This window comes from Phyllobates terribilis, unplaced genomic scaffold (genome assembly GCF_046119375.1).
Source record: "Phyllobates terribilis strain yellow unplaced genomic scaffold, ASM4611937v1 Scaffold_1__5_contigs__length_1240528914, whole genome shotgun sequence".
NCBI classification, from domain to species: Eukaryota; Metazoa; Chordata; class Amphibia; order Anura; family Dendrobatidae; genus Phyllobates; species Phyllobates terribilis.
Window position 1 is genome coordinate 727,240,045 of NW_027362761.1, and position 14,851 is coordinate 727,254,895.

Below are 14,851 nucleotides of genomic sequence, written 5' to 3' on the forward strand. Positions count from 1 at the left end.
CCACGGATATTGTTTCTGATAGAGGACCTCAGTCTGGGTATCATCCTGAGTCTAATGGACAGACTGAAAGAAAGAACCAGGATGTAGAACAGTTTTTGCGATGTTTTGTGGCGGACAATCAAGAGGGGTGGTCTGAGTTTCTGCCTCTCGCAGAATTTGCTATTAATAATCATACATCCTTCTCAGCTCGGTGTTCTCCTTTTTTTTGTTGTACTGGGAGACATCTGTCTTTTGGTTCGTTCTCCAAATTGGCGTCGGCGGTGCCGAAGGAGGAGAATTTTTCCAGTGATTTGGAGAGAGTTTGGACTAATGTACATTGCAACCTTCAAGAGGCTAACAAGAAGTCCAAGAAATATGTTGACAGGAAAGGTTTTGTTTACTGTGGGTGACATGGTTGTCCTCAAGGAACCTGCGGTTGAGGATTCCCTCTAAAAAACTGGGTCCTAAGTTTGTGGGTCCATTTAAAGTGCTTCAGGTTGTTAACCCGTCTGCGGTTAGGTTGGATGTCCCTACTTCCTGGAAGATTAATCCTGTGTTTCATGTTTCCTTGTTGAAAAAGGCGGATGTATCTGATAGGGATGCCACTGTCACAGTTCCTCCTGTGGTGGAAGACGGCGAATATGAAATTTCTCATATCTTGAATTCTAGATGGCATAGAGGGAGATTACAGTATCTCATCTCCAGGAAGGGTTTCGGTCCCATAGATAACTCCTGGGTAAGGGCGGATGATGTCTCTGCTCCTAGGCTTGTTAGAGCTTTCCACAAGAGGTTTCCGGATAGGTCTGTGCCTGGAGGATCCGGAGGATCCTCTTAAAAGAGGGGTACTGTTAGAACTCTCCTGTTTGTTTTTTCCATCTTGTGCTTTGCGGTCACGTGACCATCTGCCTTTATATTCCAGCTCCGCCTTTTTGGCTGTGCTGGACTTCAGTGTTGTTTGACTGTTTTGTTAGCCAGGTGCTTCTGTGCCTATCTCTGTCAGTTCGCTTGGTCCTTTTGGGACCTCTAGTACCTTTTTGTCAGTTCATCTTTTTGTATTCTGCAACAACTTTCTCGGTTCAGGAGGTGTCCCATTTTTTGTTCCATTCCCTAGTTCTTTTAGGGACCCCTATAGGTCTTCGGTCACACTAGGCTAGGACTAAGGCGGGTCCGTTCGCTAGGAACAGGTAGCCCGCTACATCGTAGGGATTCATCTTAGTCTTACTATAGGTAAAGTTTTCCCCTTCTTTCCTTAGTACTTGTTGCAGATCATAACAATAATCCCCATGGTGCGATGAATGCTGTCAAAGGTCTACTGGACTCTTCAACAAACCCTTGATGGTATGCTTTACCCTGATCGAGGACAGAGAACCAGGTACTTCCTGATAGGCTATCCAGCATATCTTGGACCTTTGGTATTGGGTGCCGACCAGGTACTGACTTTCGGTTTAGCTCCCGGTAATAACAGCAGAGTCTCAATGTACCATCTTTCTTCCTAACACAAACAATAGGAGAGGAATAAGACAACTTTGGCTTTTGGACCCAACCTCTATTGATTAGGTCTTGTAAATACTCTTTCACTTCACGGTGTAATGGTTTTGGCACAGACATGTAACTTCTGTTTACTGGGGTCGTGTCTTTCGAATTTATTTTCAACTGCAACGATGGGATACAACCTATGTCAGAGTCATCTTTGGACAATGCATGACACTCTTCTCTCAGCATCTGTTTTGCTACTGCTCGATCTTCAGCACACAAGTTTTCCAGGGGAACTGGGGGATCCCAGGACTCCGAGGTGGGTCATGCAATTTCTTCTCCTGGACAACTCCTGGACGGGTCTCACACTGGCTGGATATACCATTTTAACGGTTTCGATGTGACCTAACACAGTCTTTGGATCCAGTCTAATTTTGTGTCTCGTAGTATTCATCACATGTACTGTCACTCGAGCAAACCCACCAGTAGGAATCGTAAGCACAGTCTCACCTTGAACTAGGCCTTCCGGAAGTTCTGAGGAGTCTTTTGGCATGAACAGTCTTTTCTGGACATTTCTTCCCGGTTCTACCCAGACTCCACACCTCACCCCCAGCATTTGGTTTGCAGTGATAATGGTTGGGCGCCAGCCTACCTTGACTTCTTTTAGGTCCATTTTATTCTGTGCTTTCTTTACTCTATGAATCACATTTTTCGCCACGGCGTTGGGTATGGTGAGCGATGTGGTGATTGCATCCACCACCAGCGCCCCTGCCTTGTGTTTCGTGATGACCACACTGATTACATTATAACCCAGAATAGGATCCTTTGCTATGTTCTGATCCCTGGTCATGAGAAAAGGTACCAAAAGCTTGATGGTTTTGCTGTTCTTCATGGCCCTGAGTTGGAAAATCACTTCCACCCAGCCTATGAAAGGGATTTCGGTCTGGTTGATGGCTTTGCCGTGGAGTTCCACTAGTCCCAAGAGTTCTTTTAGTGACCGAAGGCAAGTCTGTGGCAGGTAGCGCCTTCTCCATTCTTCATTTAAAAGGTACGCTTGGGCTCCTGTGTCCCACAGTGCTTTTACTAGGAGTCCATCTAGCTGGCACTGTATAAAGCACCTTTCATCGATTAGGCTCATGAGGCTATCTTTACTGACCGAGGAAGCCTCCTCCCAGGAGTACATCGTTTGACCTCCGCACTGGGCATTAAGTAACTGATGCCTCTGTCTCCCTTGCAGCTGTTGTAGATGGGAACACACTTGGGAATAGTACTGACTCAGTTGTTTTACCTCATGTGCCTTTCTGGGGTTTGGTGAGATTTGCTTCTGCGGCCTCCTCCGTGTCATAGTTACCAGTCGCCCCGCACTAGTAACCTCCTGTCTTTTAAACCAAATGACCGTGACCATTGGCATTCCTTGGCATAATGTCCTTCCTCACCACATCGCAGACAGTGGACACACATCGTACTCTGATTTGATGAACGGCGCGCTTCACAAGCCAGGTATCTTCTGTTTAGGAACCCACTCCTGGGCCTGGAACTAATCAACTTTTTACCTCAATCAACTCGGCTTGCAGTTCTCCTATTACTTCCTCCCAGTCAGCGTTGGCGGTCCTCTCTTTTGTTGGTGATTTAAGGTTCCCTCTCAGAGGTGGCACTGGAGGGTCTCTATGATGATCTTTGGACTGGCCACTGGGGGTCTACAACTTCAGCAGACTCATTTTGGTGGTTTTAGGAGCAGAGCCTTTCTTTAACTTCTGTTCGCTCTCTGACTCCAAACTAGTTGCCTCATTCATTTTTTCAATTAGGACTTTGTCCAGAATGCCAGGATCGTCTAGGTACTGTTTCAGCTGCAACTTGATGTCTCTGCTGATTAACCCCATTCCCAATGATCTCAAGAACTTCTTCTGGACTAGTCCAGCATCAAACTTCTCTTCCACTTCTACATCTCTGGATGCAAACAACAGTATCCTTCAGTTCAATTGCTCTGAACAAGAAACTTTGGGGTGATTCATTATTTTTCTGTGAGAAAAATTTGGGCCCGTTTGAAGGTGTTGTGTATGAGTTTGGTTTTGCCCCCCACTAAAACCAATGGCATTCGGCTATGTTCGGTGAATAGTCGACTAATAAATTGGTGAATATTGCAATATCGGCAATCGCAATCCGAACCGAATATTGAAATATTCGCTCATCTCTAGTTTTAAGTACCTTGAGGGGTGCAGTTTTTAGAATCGTATCAAGGTTGGTCATTTTATGTCTGAATACTTATGACCATGTGTTATTTCAGTTTTTCTTTTTTAATAAATTTGCAAAAATTTCTACATTTCTGTTTTTTTTTCAGTCAAGATGGGTGCAGAGTGTACTTTAATGAGAAAAAAATGAACTTTTTAGAATTTACTAGTGCTCGGTAAGCCTGCCTGCGCTCCTCAGTATCTCTGAACGATGGCACGCTGGATGGCAGCGTGCTGCTACCATCCAGCCTGCCATCTCAATGCTGTCCCAGCGTGGGAGAATTCTCCTGCTCAAGCGGTGACGTCATTTGCCGGCACCGCATGCGCAGGAGAATTCTCCCACGCTGTCAGTGACGTGCATGAGGTGAGCTGAGTTCATTTGACATGAACTCGGCTCATCTGGATGCCGTCACAGCCAGACACTGAGGAGCTTCACTGAGGAGCTTCTCAGTATCTACGGCATGGCAAGCTGGATGGCAGCGTTCTGCTGCGATCCAGCCTGTCATATCAATGTAGCAGAGCTGAAGCCCTCCTGGGAACCATGGAAAGGTAAGGATGAGGTTGGTTTATTATTTAACTTTTATTGCAGGAGATCGTTGGCTTCAGCTGGAATGGGCGTGATGGTAAGTAGAGTTTAATTTAGAACAATAAAGAATTGTGTCTTTATTTCAATTAAAGGACTTTATTCTGGGTGTTTGTGTTTTTTTTTTTAACTTTTACTATGGGGTTAGTAATGGGGGTGTCTTATAGACGCCTCTCCATTACTAACCTGGGCTTGATGTCAGCTGGCATTTTAAGCTGACATCAACCCCAACCCTATTACCCCACTGCCACCACTACAGGGCAGTGTGAAGAGCGAGGCTAAGTGCCAGAATTGGCGCATCCTAAGGATGCGCCATTTCTGGGATGGCTGACGGCTGGTGTTTCTAGCCTGGGAGGGGGCCAATATTCATGGCACCCTTTCTGGGCTATTAATATCAGCCACCAGCTGTCTGTCTAGCCTTTGCTAGCTATTAAAATAGGGGGACCCCACATCATTTTTTTTTGGGGTCCCCCATTTTAATAGCTAGTAAAGGCTAGGTATTCAGCTGGGGGCTGATATTAGTAGCCTGGGAAGCTCCGTGGATATTACCCCATTCCCAGGCTTCAAACATCTGCCCCAGCCGTCTGCTTAACCTCCGCTAGAGACTAAAATTACGGAGAACCCCACGCCAATTTTTTTTAAATAAATTCTTTATTTTAACACTAAATGACAAGTATAGTAACCAACACTGTCACTGTACTTATTATTAGTGTTGAGCGAGCACTAAAATGCTCGGGTGCTCGAAGCTCGGGCTGAGCTCACCGTGATACTCGGGTGCTCGACTCGAGCAACGAGCCCAATGTTAGTCTATGGGAGACCCGAGCATTTTTGCGGCGGCACCCCCGGCAGTCTGTAGAAAGCCTAAAAAGTGCCCAAAACGATAGTGACAGTGCTCAAATGACATGGGGACAGCATGGGGATCGCCCCAGGAAGCATTTCTGACCCCCAGGTCACTGCTGTCAACAACGTGGTCAGAGATATTAAGCCACTTTTATGGACTCACAATAAAACGTTCAAAAACGAAACTGAAACGGTTTTCCTGTGAAATATGTTAAGGAACTTCCTTTACAGTGTAAAGACTTGTGTATAAGGTAAAATAAATAACCAAAAACAAAAATACTCCTCCACACCTTGGGCTATGTTCACAAGTAGCATTTTTAATGCGTTTTTGCACTTTTGCATTGCTTTCAACTGCGACAAATGCATTCACTGGGAAATGTCATTTTAACATTTTACAACCTTATCTGGCCATGTGCTGTGTGACACATGCATACAGTGCTGAAAAGACATGGGAATAGCATGGGGAAGACCCCTGGAAGCATCTCTGAGACCCAGGTCACTGCCTAAAAGTGTGCCCATCAGAAGTGATCCTTGCCGCATCAGAAGATGCAGACTTGCAACTATCCCCGTGCAAGTCCTTGTCCCAGGGCAGTGATCAATTGTACCTCCCCCATTCCTTGCAATGCAAGCGCAAATATGCAGCCAACCACCCACCCACCCACAGGCTGCAATACTATACTGCTAGCGTGCACTTGAAATGGGGCCTTTTAGTTTGGAGGAGGCCGAAGCTGGCCACTACCTCATGGCTACGTCGGCAACGAGGTCTCCATACTCAGTCCCCAGCCGCCACTATTTGTCCCGGGAAACTTCCCCACACTTTTCTTAGCCTGGCCTGCTTTAGGGCAGCATTGGACGAGCCCACCAGACAACCAGAGACTCCTCCGGTGGGCCCTGGCTTCTCCATCAGGGAAGTTGAGAGTGCCAAGGTGAGGAGCATGATGATGATGATAGAAGTTAGCATCTGCTTTGTTTTCTTGGAATGCAAGCGTAAGTGTGAAGCCTGCCACCCACCCACGCCCAGGCTGCAATACCATACTGCTAGCTTGCTTGCACTTGAAATGAGGCCTTTTAGGCTTGTGGAGGCAGACGCCGGCCACCATGTCATGGCTGCGCCGGCGGCCTGGTATCCATGCTCAGACCCCAGCCGCCCGGCGGCCGGGTGTCCACACTCGGTCCCCAGCCGCCAGGGGGCGGCCGGGTGTTCATACTCGGTCCCCAGCCACCCCTATTTGACCCAGTGCGCCTTATACACAAGCAAGCATACCAAAATATTACCTGTGCCCTCCCCAGTGCATTTAGTGGGAAGGATAACCTATTGCACTGTAGTGTGTGCACGCCAACCCACTGTTCATGGCACATGCGAAGATGCCTCCCGCCCTGCACCTGTCGTTGCAGACTTGCAACTATCCCGGTTCAAGTCCTTGTCCCAGGGCAGTGTTCAATTGTACCTCCCCCATTCCTTGCAATGCAAGCGCAAGAATGTAGCCTGCCACCCACCCACCCCCAGGCTGCAATACCATACTGCTTGCTTGCACTTGAAATTTGGCCTTTTAGGCATGTGGAGGCGGAATCTGGCCACAACGTCATGGCTGCGTCGGCGGCCTGGCATCCATACTCAGTCCCCAGCCGCCCGGGTGTCCACGCTTGGTCCCCAGCCGCCAGGGGGCGGCCGGGTGTCCATATTCGGTCCCCAGCTGCCCCGCGGCCGGGTGCCCACACACAGTCCCCAGCCGCCTGGGGGCTGCCAGGTGTCCTTAAATGGTCCCAGCCGCCCCTATTTGTCCCAGTGCGCCTTATACACAAGCACGCATACCAAAACATTACCTGTGCCCTCCCCAGTGCATTTAGTGGGAAGGACAGCATAACCACAAACACGTGGACAAGTGAATGTGGCCAGGGATGGTCCATCTCACTGACGCCTTCACACTGGGTTAATATTGTGGAAGCCGGGACACAGTTGGATACTGGGATGCAAGACGTCCTCCAGACATAGAGGATTGCGGGTCCTGGGTCAATCAGGCTTCAACACAAAGTTCAGAAGGTAGACAGCAGCAGTGGTCGGCCTCCTACACAATGAGTAAATTATTCATGATCATGAGGCCATCCATCTCCTTAGCTTTCTGTTCCTTGGAATGCAAGCGCATGTATGTAGTAGCGGCTAGGACTGAGGTGGTCAGCGTTTTGGCGCATATCCTACCTCCTCCGAGGATTGCTGGATGTTTTCCTGCTACTATCCCAGTTCTATAACTCCCATTAAAACAAAGCTTCAGGTGACTAATGATGGATGAGGTGGTGGCAAAGGAGAAAGAGCAGGAGGAACAGGGACCATTCATATCAATATCTAGCCAGTCAACCATACATGTCTTGTAGGATATGTTTCAGTACCAAAAGGAGCGGTTCGGCTACACAGTTATAGGGCATACAGTGAGTGCAATGCCTACCAAAAATTTTGAGGCACTCCAATGCCCCTTGGAAGTGACATGGAGGTCAGAGGGCCTTAACTAAACCGTTTTTTCCATTTATAGCAACTGGGTCTCCTGTACACTGTTGGCCTAAGCAGTGAATGGAAGGCTTTCCAAAAATTATGAGGAACTGCAATGCCCCTTAAAACAGACGTGGATTACAGCGTACTAAAAACCTTCTACCCATTATTGGGGAGTGGGCCTCCCTTAGTGTTCGCCTATGCATTGAAAAGCAAAAGCTGACTAAAATTAGGAGGAAATGCAATGCCCGTTGGAAGAGCTGTGGAGATCAGAGTGGTTTAACAAGACGGTTTTAATGCCCCTTGGAAGAGACGTGGAGGTCACAGTAGCTTAACAAGACGGTTTTAATGCCCCTTTGAAGAGTTGTGGAGGTTACAGTGGAATAAAAAGACAATATCAATGCCCCTTGGAAGAGTGGTGGAGGTCGCAGTGAAATAAAAATACAATATCAATGCCCCTTGGAAGAGTGGTGGAGGTCGCAGTGGAATAAAAAGACAATATCAATGCCCCTTGGAAGAGTGGTGGAGATCCCAGTGGAATAAAAAGACAATATCAATGACCCTTGGAAGAGTGGTGGAGGTCCCAGTGGAATAAAAAGACAATATCAATGCCCCTTGGAAGAGTGGTGGAGGTCCCAGTGGAATAAAAAGACAATATCAATGACCCTTGGAAGAGACATGGAGGTCACAGTAGCTTAACAAGACGATTTTAATGCTCCTTGGAAGAGACGTGGAGTTCAGAGTGGTTTAACAAGACGGTTTTAATGCCCCTTGGAAGAGACGTGGAGGTCACAGTAGCTTAACAAGACGATTTTAATGCTCCTTGGAAGAGACGTGGAGTTCAGAGTGGTTTAACAAAATGGTTTTAATGCACCTTGGAAGAGACGTGGAGGTCCCAGTGGAATAAAAAGACAATATCAATGCCCTTGGAAGAGTGGTGGAGGTCCCAGTGGAATAAAAAGACTATCAATGACCCTTGGAAGAGACGTGGAGGTCACAGTAGCTTAACAAGACGATTTTAATGCCCCTTACAAGAGCCATGCAGTACAGCATATTAAAAACATTATTCCCATTATTGGGGAGTGGGTCTCCCATAGTCTTTGCCTATGCCTTCCAAGCAAAAGCTGCCAAAAATTAGGACGGAGGAACTTGCAATGCCCCTTACAAGAGCCATGCAGTACAGCATATTAAAAACATTATTCCCATTATTGGGGAGTGGGTCTCCCATAGTCTTTGCCTATGCCTTCCAAGCAAAAGCTGCCAAAAATTAGGACGGAGGAACTTGCAATGCTGGCAACACGGACCACGGTCACCCTGGTGGTATAGTGGTGGTGGAGGCTGAGGATAAGGAGAAGAGCAAAAAACAGCCGAAATGAGGAAGCGTATACCCATATATGGGTGTGAAGCGGTGCATGGGAATACACCTTACGAAATAACACAGTGGATTTGACTTTATATTACTCTGCAGTCATTTGGTGGTGATGAGAAGTCTGGCCCAATCCAGCCCTTGTTCATTTTGATAAGGGTCAGCTTGTCAGCATTGTCAGTTGACAGGCGAGTGCGCTTATCAGTTATAATTCCCCCAGCGGCACTAAAAACACGCTCCGATAACACACTAGCGGCAGGGCAGGCCAGGACCTCCAAGGCGTACAGAGCGAGTTCATTCCAAGTGTCCAGATTGGATACCCAATAATTAAAAAGCACAGAGGAATCACGGAGGACGCTGGTATGGTCGGCAAGGTACTCCCTCACCATCTTTTGAAACTTTCCACTCCTTGTGAGAGCACCCCGCGCCTCAGGGCCTGTAAGCTGGTCGGGTCTCAGAAAACTGTCCCAGAACGTTGACAGTGTTCCCCTGCCTCTGCTGGATTGGAGTTGCGTCTCTCTCGCCTGTACGCCTTGGTTGGGCAACGAACTGTGACCTCTGCCGCTAGCGTGCTCAGATGGGAATTTTTTTAACAGTTCTGCAGCAAGGGCCTTCTGGTACTGCCCCATTTTTGTAGACCTCTCCACCTCAGGAATAAGAGAGTGAAAATTCTCCTTGTAGCGGGGGTCTAAAAGTGTCACCAACCAGTAATGACTGTCACCGAACATTTTGACAACGCGAGGGTCACGGTTAAGGCAGCGTAACATAAAGTCAGCCATGCGTGCCAGACTGGTAACGGGCAAGACTTCCGTGTCCTCACCAAGATGACGACTGACCATGCTCTCCTCCTCCTCCTTCTCCTCCTCCCCCCTGTCCTCAGGCCACCCACGCTGAACCGACGGTATGACAGTTGTACAGGTACTACCGTCTACAGCGCATGATACCAGCTCCTGTTCTTCCTCCTCTTCCTCCTCTCCCTCATTGTCCCCCAATGCACGTTGGGACGAGATGAGGCTGGGCTGTGTGTAATCGCCCGCTACGGCTTCTTGATCCATCTCATCATACTCTGGCTGCAATGCCTCCTCTTTAATTCTCTGCGGAGAGCGTTGCAAACGACAGACAAGTGGGATGCTGACGCTAATGATGGCCACTCACCATCTTGGTGGACTCCTCAAAGTTTGTCAGGATGGTACATATGACGCACCCCCTGGGCCATATTCTTTAGGGGAATACCCGGAGCCGGATCAGATGGGGGGTTGTAGTCTCCGAGTGGCTGTGACCCGGTCCGTGCCCAGGGTGTCAAGCTCAGAGTATGTGGCAGTCCTACAGATGTTATAAAGTTCTTTATGTCGACTACGCCACCCGTTGTATTGCGGTCACTACGGCCGCCGCTGCAGCAGGGTCCGCTGAGGCTGATGGTGTTGGTGCAGCTTTTGATAGTATAACCCCCAACGGGTGGGGTATAGCCTCAGGGGGTCAGGTGCAGAGGATGGGGGTTGTGGTGGTGCAGCATAGATGGTAATTAAAGACAGAGTCGGGTTGTGCAGTTTAGGGTATTTACTTACTGCTGATGTTCCGGTCACTCCAGCTTCAAGTGACCACCCGAGCCGTGCTGCGTCCACCAGGTCCTGGATTCAGCCAACCCCCAAGCAAGTCCGGAGCGTGACCCTGAGCCCTCCTTCCTGTCCTGTCTTCTGGCCGTCCCCACCAGGGATCCACCTAGGTCCAGCTCCCTCGGGCCTTCTGTTGGGAGACCCTTGGCCTTGGGTTCCCTGACCCTTCACGTGGTTTGCCTTCAGGGTGGATGTGGTGGGTGGCCGTGGCAGATCCTGCCCACGGCCTCCGGTCTCTGGCTAGGGTGTGCTTTAGCCCCCACCGGTTTAGGATCCGGTACCCTTTTGCCAACTCTTCACCCGGTGATGGACTTTGGGTTCTCAGAGTCCTTTTCTTTCACCCCCTCTGGGTCTTTCTTCCTTTCTCCTCTCTCTCTCTCTGGGGCTGCTCTGCTCTCTTCCTCTGACTTCTCACAGACTGACTGACTGTGGCAGACTGCCAGACTGACTCCTCTGCAAAGACTGACTGACCCTGATCTTAGATGGTGCCCACCTTAAATACTCCCTCTATGTGTGAGCTCAGGTGACCAGCACCCAATGAGCTCCTATCTTTACCCAGGCTGCTCCCCCTATCTGCCCCTACACTACTGGGATGTACCACCCCCCTCCCACTCCAGCCAGGAACAGACTCGGTCGTACCTGCACATTTCTAAGTGGGAGTACCGTTGGTCTGCTCCTCGGAAATGGGATGTGTGTAGTGCATGCAGCTTTCTGAGCTCAGTTCCACACTCCATCCTTACCCGGGAGTGGAATATCACACCTCTGGGTTGAGGTGCAATACCCCTGTAGCAGCCGAATCCTCAGGGTGCTACATTCCCCCCTGGTAAACCACAGCACGTCCTCGGGCTGTAAGAGATAAACATCCACAAACATACATTTTTTTTTTTTTTTCATATAAACAACATAATAAAAACATATAAAATATCATATATATATCAGCATCATCATAAAACTTTTCATATTAATAACATTCTCGTCGCCTCTGGCTCCTCCTCCGGTCACTGTGCAACGTGTGACCGGGTAAAGTGCGACAGTCTTTGGAACTCGTGGCTTTCCTATAAAACCAGTAGGGGGCGCTTTAGGACGCGCAACTATTTACAAGGGATATGGCCGCTCTCAGTCCTCGGCCAGGTATTTAAGGGATAAACGGGTAAACAGTTCACACTTGCTGGTCCCAACGGGGACTATATTATCAGCAACAGTTTCTTTGGTACCCCTACGGGTAACTATATACAGCTTCTACTTTGCCGTACTCAACGACGACGTCCTCCTGCTCTTTCTTTGTGGTTACCTTTAGCTTCAGACCCGTCCGGGTCCTCTTGTTCTTCCTCCTCACACCGCAGCTCTTCCTCCGTCAGGCGATGCACATGGAGGGCGTAGGGTCCTTTGGCACACTTGTGCCGGGTGAAGGTGACCTCGTCCCCTATATACAGGTCACGTCCTCTGTGTCCCTCCGGTAGGTGGGACTCAACGTCTCTTCTTGTCACGAAGACGTCGCCTGGGGTGCGGTGATCTCGGATGAAGCCCCACCCGTGCTGCATATTAAACTTGATCACAGTCCCGGTGGAAGGGGGACCATGGGCTGCACGGGGACTCCTCCTGGCCCGGCTCTTCTGCTCCGCGCTCCTTATCTGGGCTTGTTGTTCCCGGACCCGCCTCTCTCTCCGCTCTCTCTCAAAGACCTCGAGCTGCTGGCGGCAGCACTCTGCACGCTCCGCTGCGGCTGCCCGAGTCTCTTGAGTGAACCCCATGAGATCTTCTCCGGTGGGGTCCCACTCAAACTGCGCTTCTGCTAGCGGGGGCGAGATCCTCTTTACGGGCTTTGGAGCCGGGATCAGGGGTTCATCTAGGAGTCTCTCTTTCCGGAGTCGGGGATGGTGAAACTCCGGTGGCCAAATAAAGGGCTGCCCATCCGGGCACGTATGTTGGGCAAACAGATCTTCTCCCAGATGCGGCACTCTTGGTTTTATGGGCGCGGTGGTGGTGGCGCCCGGGTTGCCCAGGCCTTGCGGCCAGGCCTGGGGCACCTGGAAAGTGAAGGGCACCGTAAGGACGGCGGCGCCCTGGGCTACTTGGCCCTGCGACCAGGCCGGTGGCTCCGCGGAGGTAGGGGGCGCTGTTGGTATTGCGGCGCCCGGGGGTACTAGGCCTTGCGACCAGGCTGGTGGTACTTCCTGCTTAGTCACGCTCGGGGTCGAGGCGTGTGACGTCACAGGGGTCGCGGCTGCGGCTTCCGGTTGAGGCCTAGTCTGTGGCGGTGACGTTGCGGTTACGGGCACGGCAGGGGGTACTTCGGGCTCTGCGACGGGGAGCTGGGGCAGGTACGCGGTTTCCCGGTTTGGGGTAGAGACGTCCCCTTTACCTGCCTCCTTTCGTTCGGCTCCCTTCTCGGCGCCGTCTCCGGCCTTGAGTCCTCCTGCGCCATCCTCAGAGGCGGTCTGTCTCCTCGTCTCGGGTGGCGTGCTCCGCTGACGAGTCTCGGTCCGCTGGGCCATCTCTCGGCTCCACTGCGCCAACGTCTCTCGCTGCACCCGGGCCATCCTCCTTGCGAGGCCCTCCAGAGCGGTCTGCGCACACTCCCGGTCTCGGGGGAGCTGTGCTAGGACCTCCACTAGGCCTAGTGGGGTCGTTGCTTCTAGCAGGCTCCTGACCAACGGGTCGGTGCTGCTCTGCTCTCCTTCTGCTGTTTCCAGCAGGCTCCTGGCCAGCGGGCCGGTGCTGCTCTGCTCTTCTCCCATCTCCGGGTAAGCTTCTTCTGGACTCTCCTCCAGACGTCTTGTCTCCGGGTGCGCTCTCTCCAGACTGCTCCAGGCGACACCCATCTTTGCTCTCTCCTTCTCAGTCCTCCCACTTCGAGGGCGGTCCCGGGGCCACTTGGTGATTGTCAGCTCCAGGGGCAGTTCTTTCACGCTGACAGACACCTCTAGCATCACAGTCTCTGTTGGTGGGGGCGGTTTCCACTTTTGGCGCCATTTTCGGTCCTGGCCCACGATGGGAGGTGGCCTCTTGCCACCCTCTGGCACGCCCATAATGGCGTCCGCTCTTCCAAGGCGGGAAACCTTTGGAAATGGCGGGAATCGTCTCCCAGTGGCGGGAAACTCTGCAGATGGCGGGAAAAAGCTGTTAATGGCGGACAACCAGCGGGAAACGACCTGTGATGGGGTCCGATGGCGGGGACCCTCCGGAACCGGCAGGAGACTTCTTTTTGAGGTAAACTTGTTCTTTTCTTCAGGCACGCAGTACCCGGGTGTTGCGGGCACGAGATCCTGCCGACTACGCCAAAGTTGACGCACCCCCTGGGCCATATTCTTTAGGGGAATACCCGGAGCCGGATCAGATGGGGGGTTGTACAGTCATGGCCAAAAGTTTTGAGAATGACACCAAAATTATATTTTCACATGATCTGCTGGCCTCAGGTTTTTATTAGTGTTTGTCTGATGTTTATATCACATACAGAAATATAATTGCAATCATATTATGAGTACCAATAGGTTATATTGACAGTTAGAATGAGTTAATGCAGCTAGTCAATATTTGCAGTGTTGCCCCTTCTTCTTCAAGACCTCTGTAATTCTCCCTGGCATGCTCTCAATCAACTTTTGGACCAAATCCTGACTGATAGCAGTCCATTCTTGCATAATCAATGCTTGCATTTTGCCAGAATTTGTTGGTTTTTGTTTGTCCACCCGTCTCTTGATGATTGACCACAAGTTCTCAATGGGATTAAGATCTGGGGAGTTTCCAGGCCATGGACCCAAAATCTCTATGTTTTGTTCCATGAGCCATTTAGTTATCACCTTTGCTTTATGGCAAGGTGCTCCATCTTGCTGGAAAAGGCATTGTTGGGCGCCAAACTGCTCTTGGACGGTTGGGAGAAGTTGCTCTTGGAGGACATTCTGGTACCATTCTTTATTCATGGCTGTGTTTTTAGGCAAGACTGTGAGTGAGCCGATTCCCTTGGCTGAGAAGCAACCCCACACATGAATGGTTTCAGGATGCTTTACAGTTGGCATGAGACAAGACTGGTGGTAGCGCTCACCTCTTCTTCTCCGAATAAGCTGTTTTCCAGATGTCCCAAACAATCGAAAAGGGGATTCATCAGAGAAAATGACTTTGCCCCAGTCCTCAGCAGTCCACTCCCTGTACCTTTTGCAGAATATCAGTCGGTCCCTGATGTTTTTTCTGGAGAGAAGTGGCTTCTTTGCTGCCCTCCTTGAAACCAGCCTTTGCTCAAAGAGTCTCCGCCTCACAGTGCGTGCAGAAGCACTCACACCAGCCTGCTGCCAT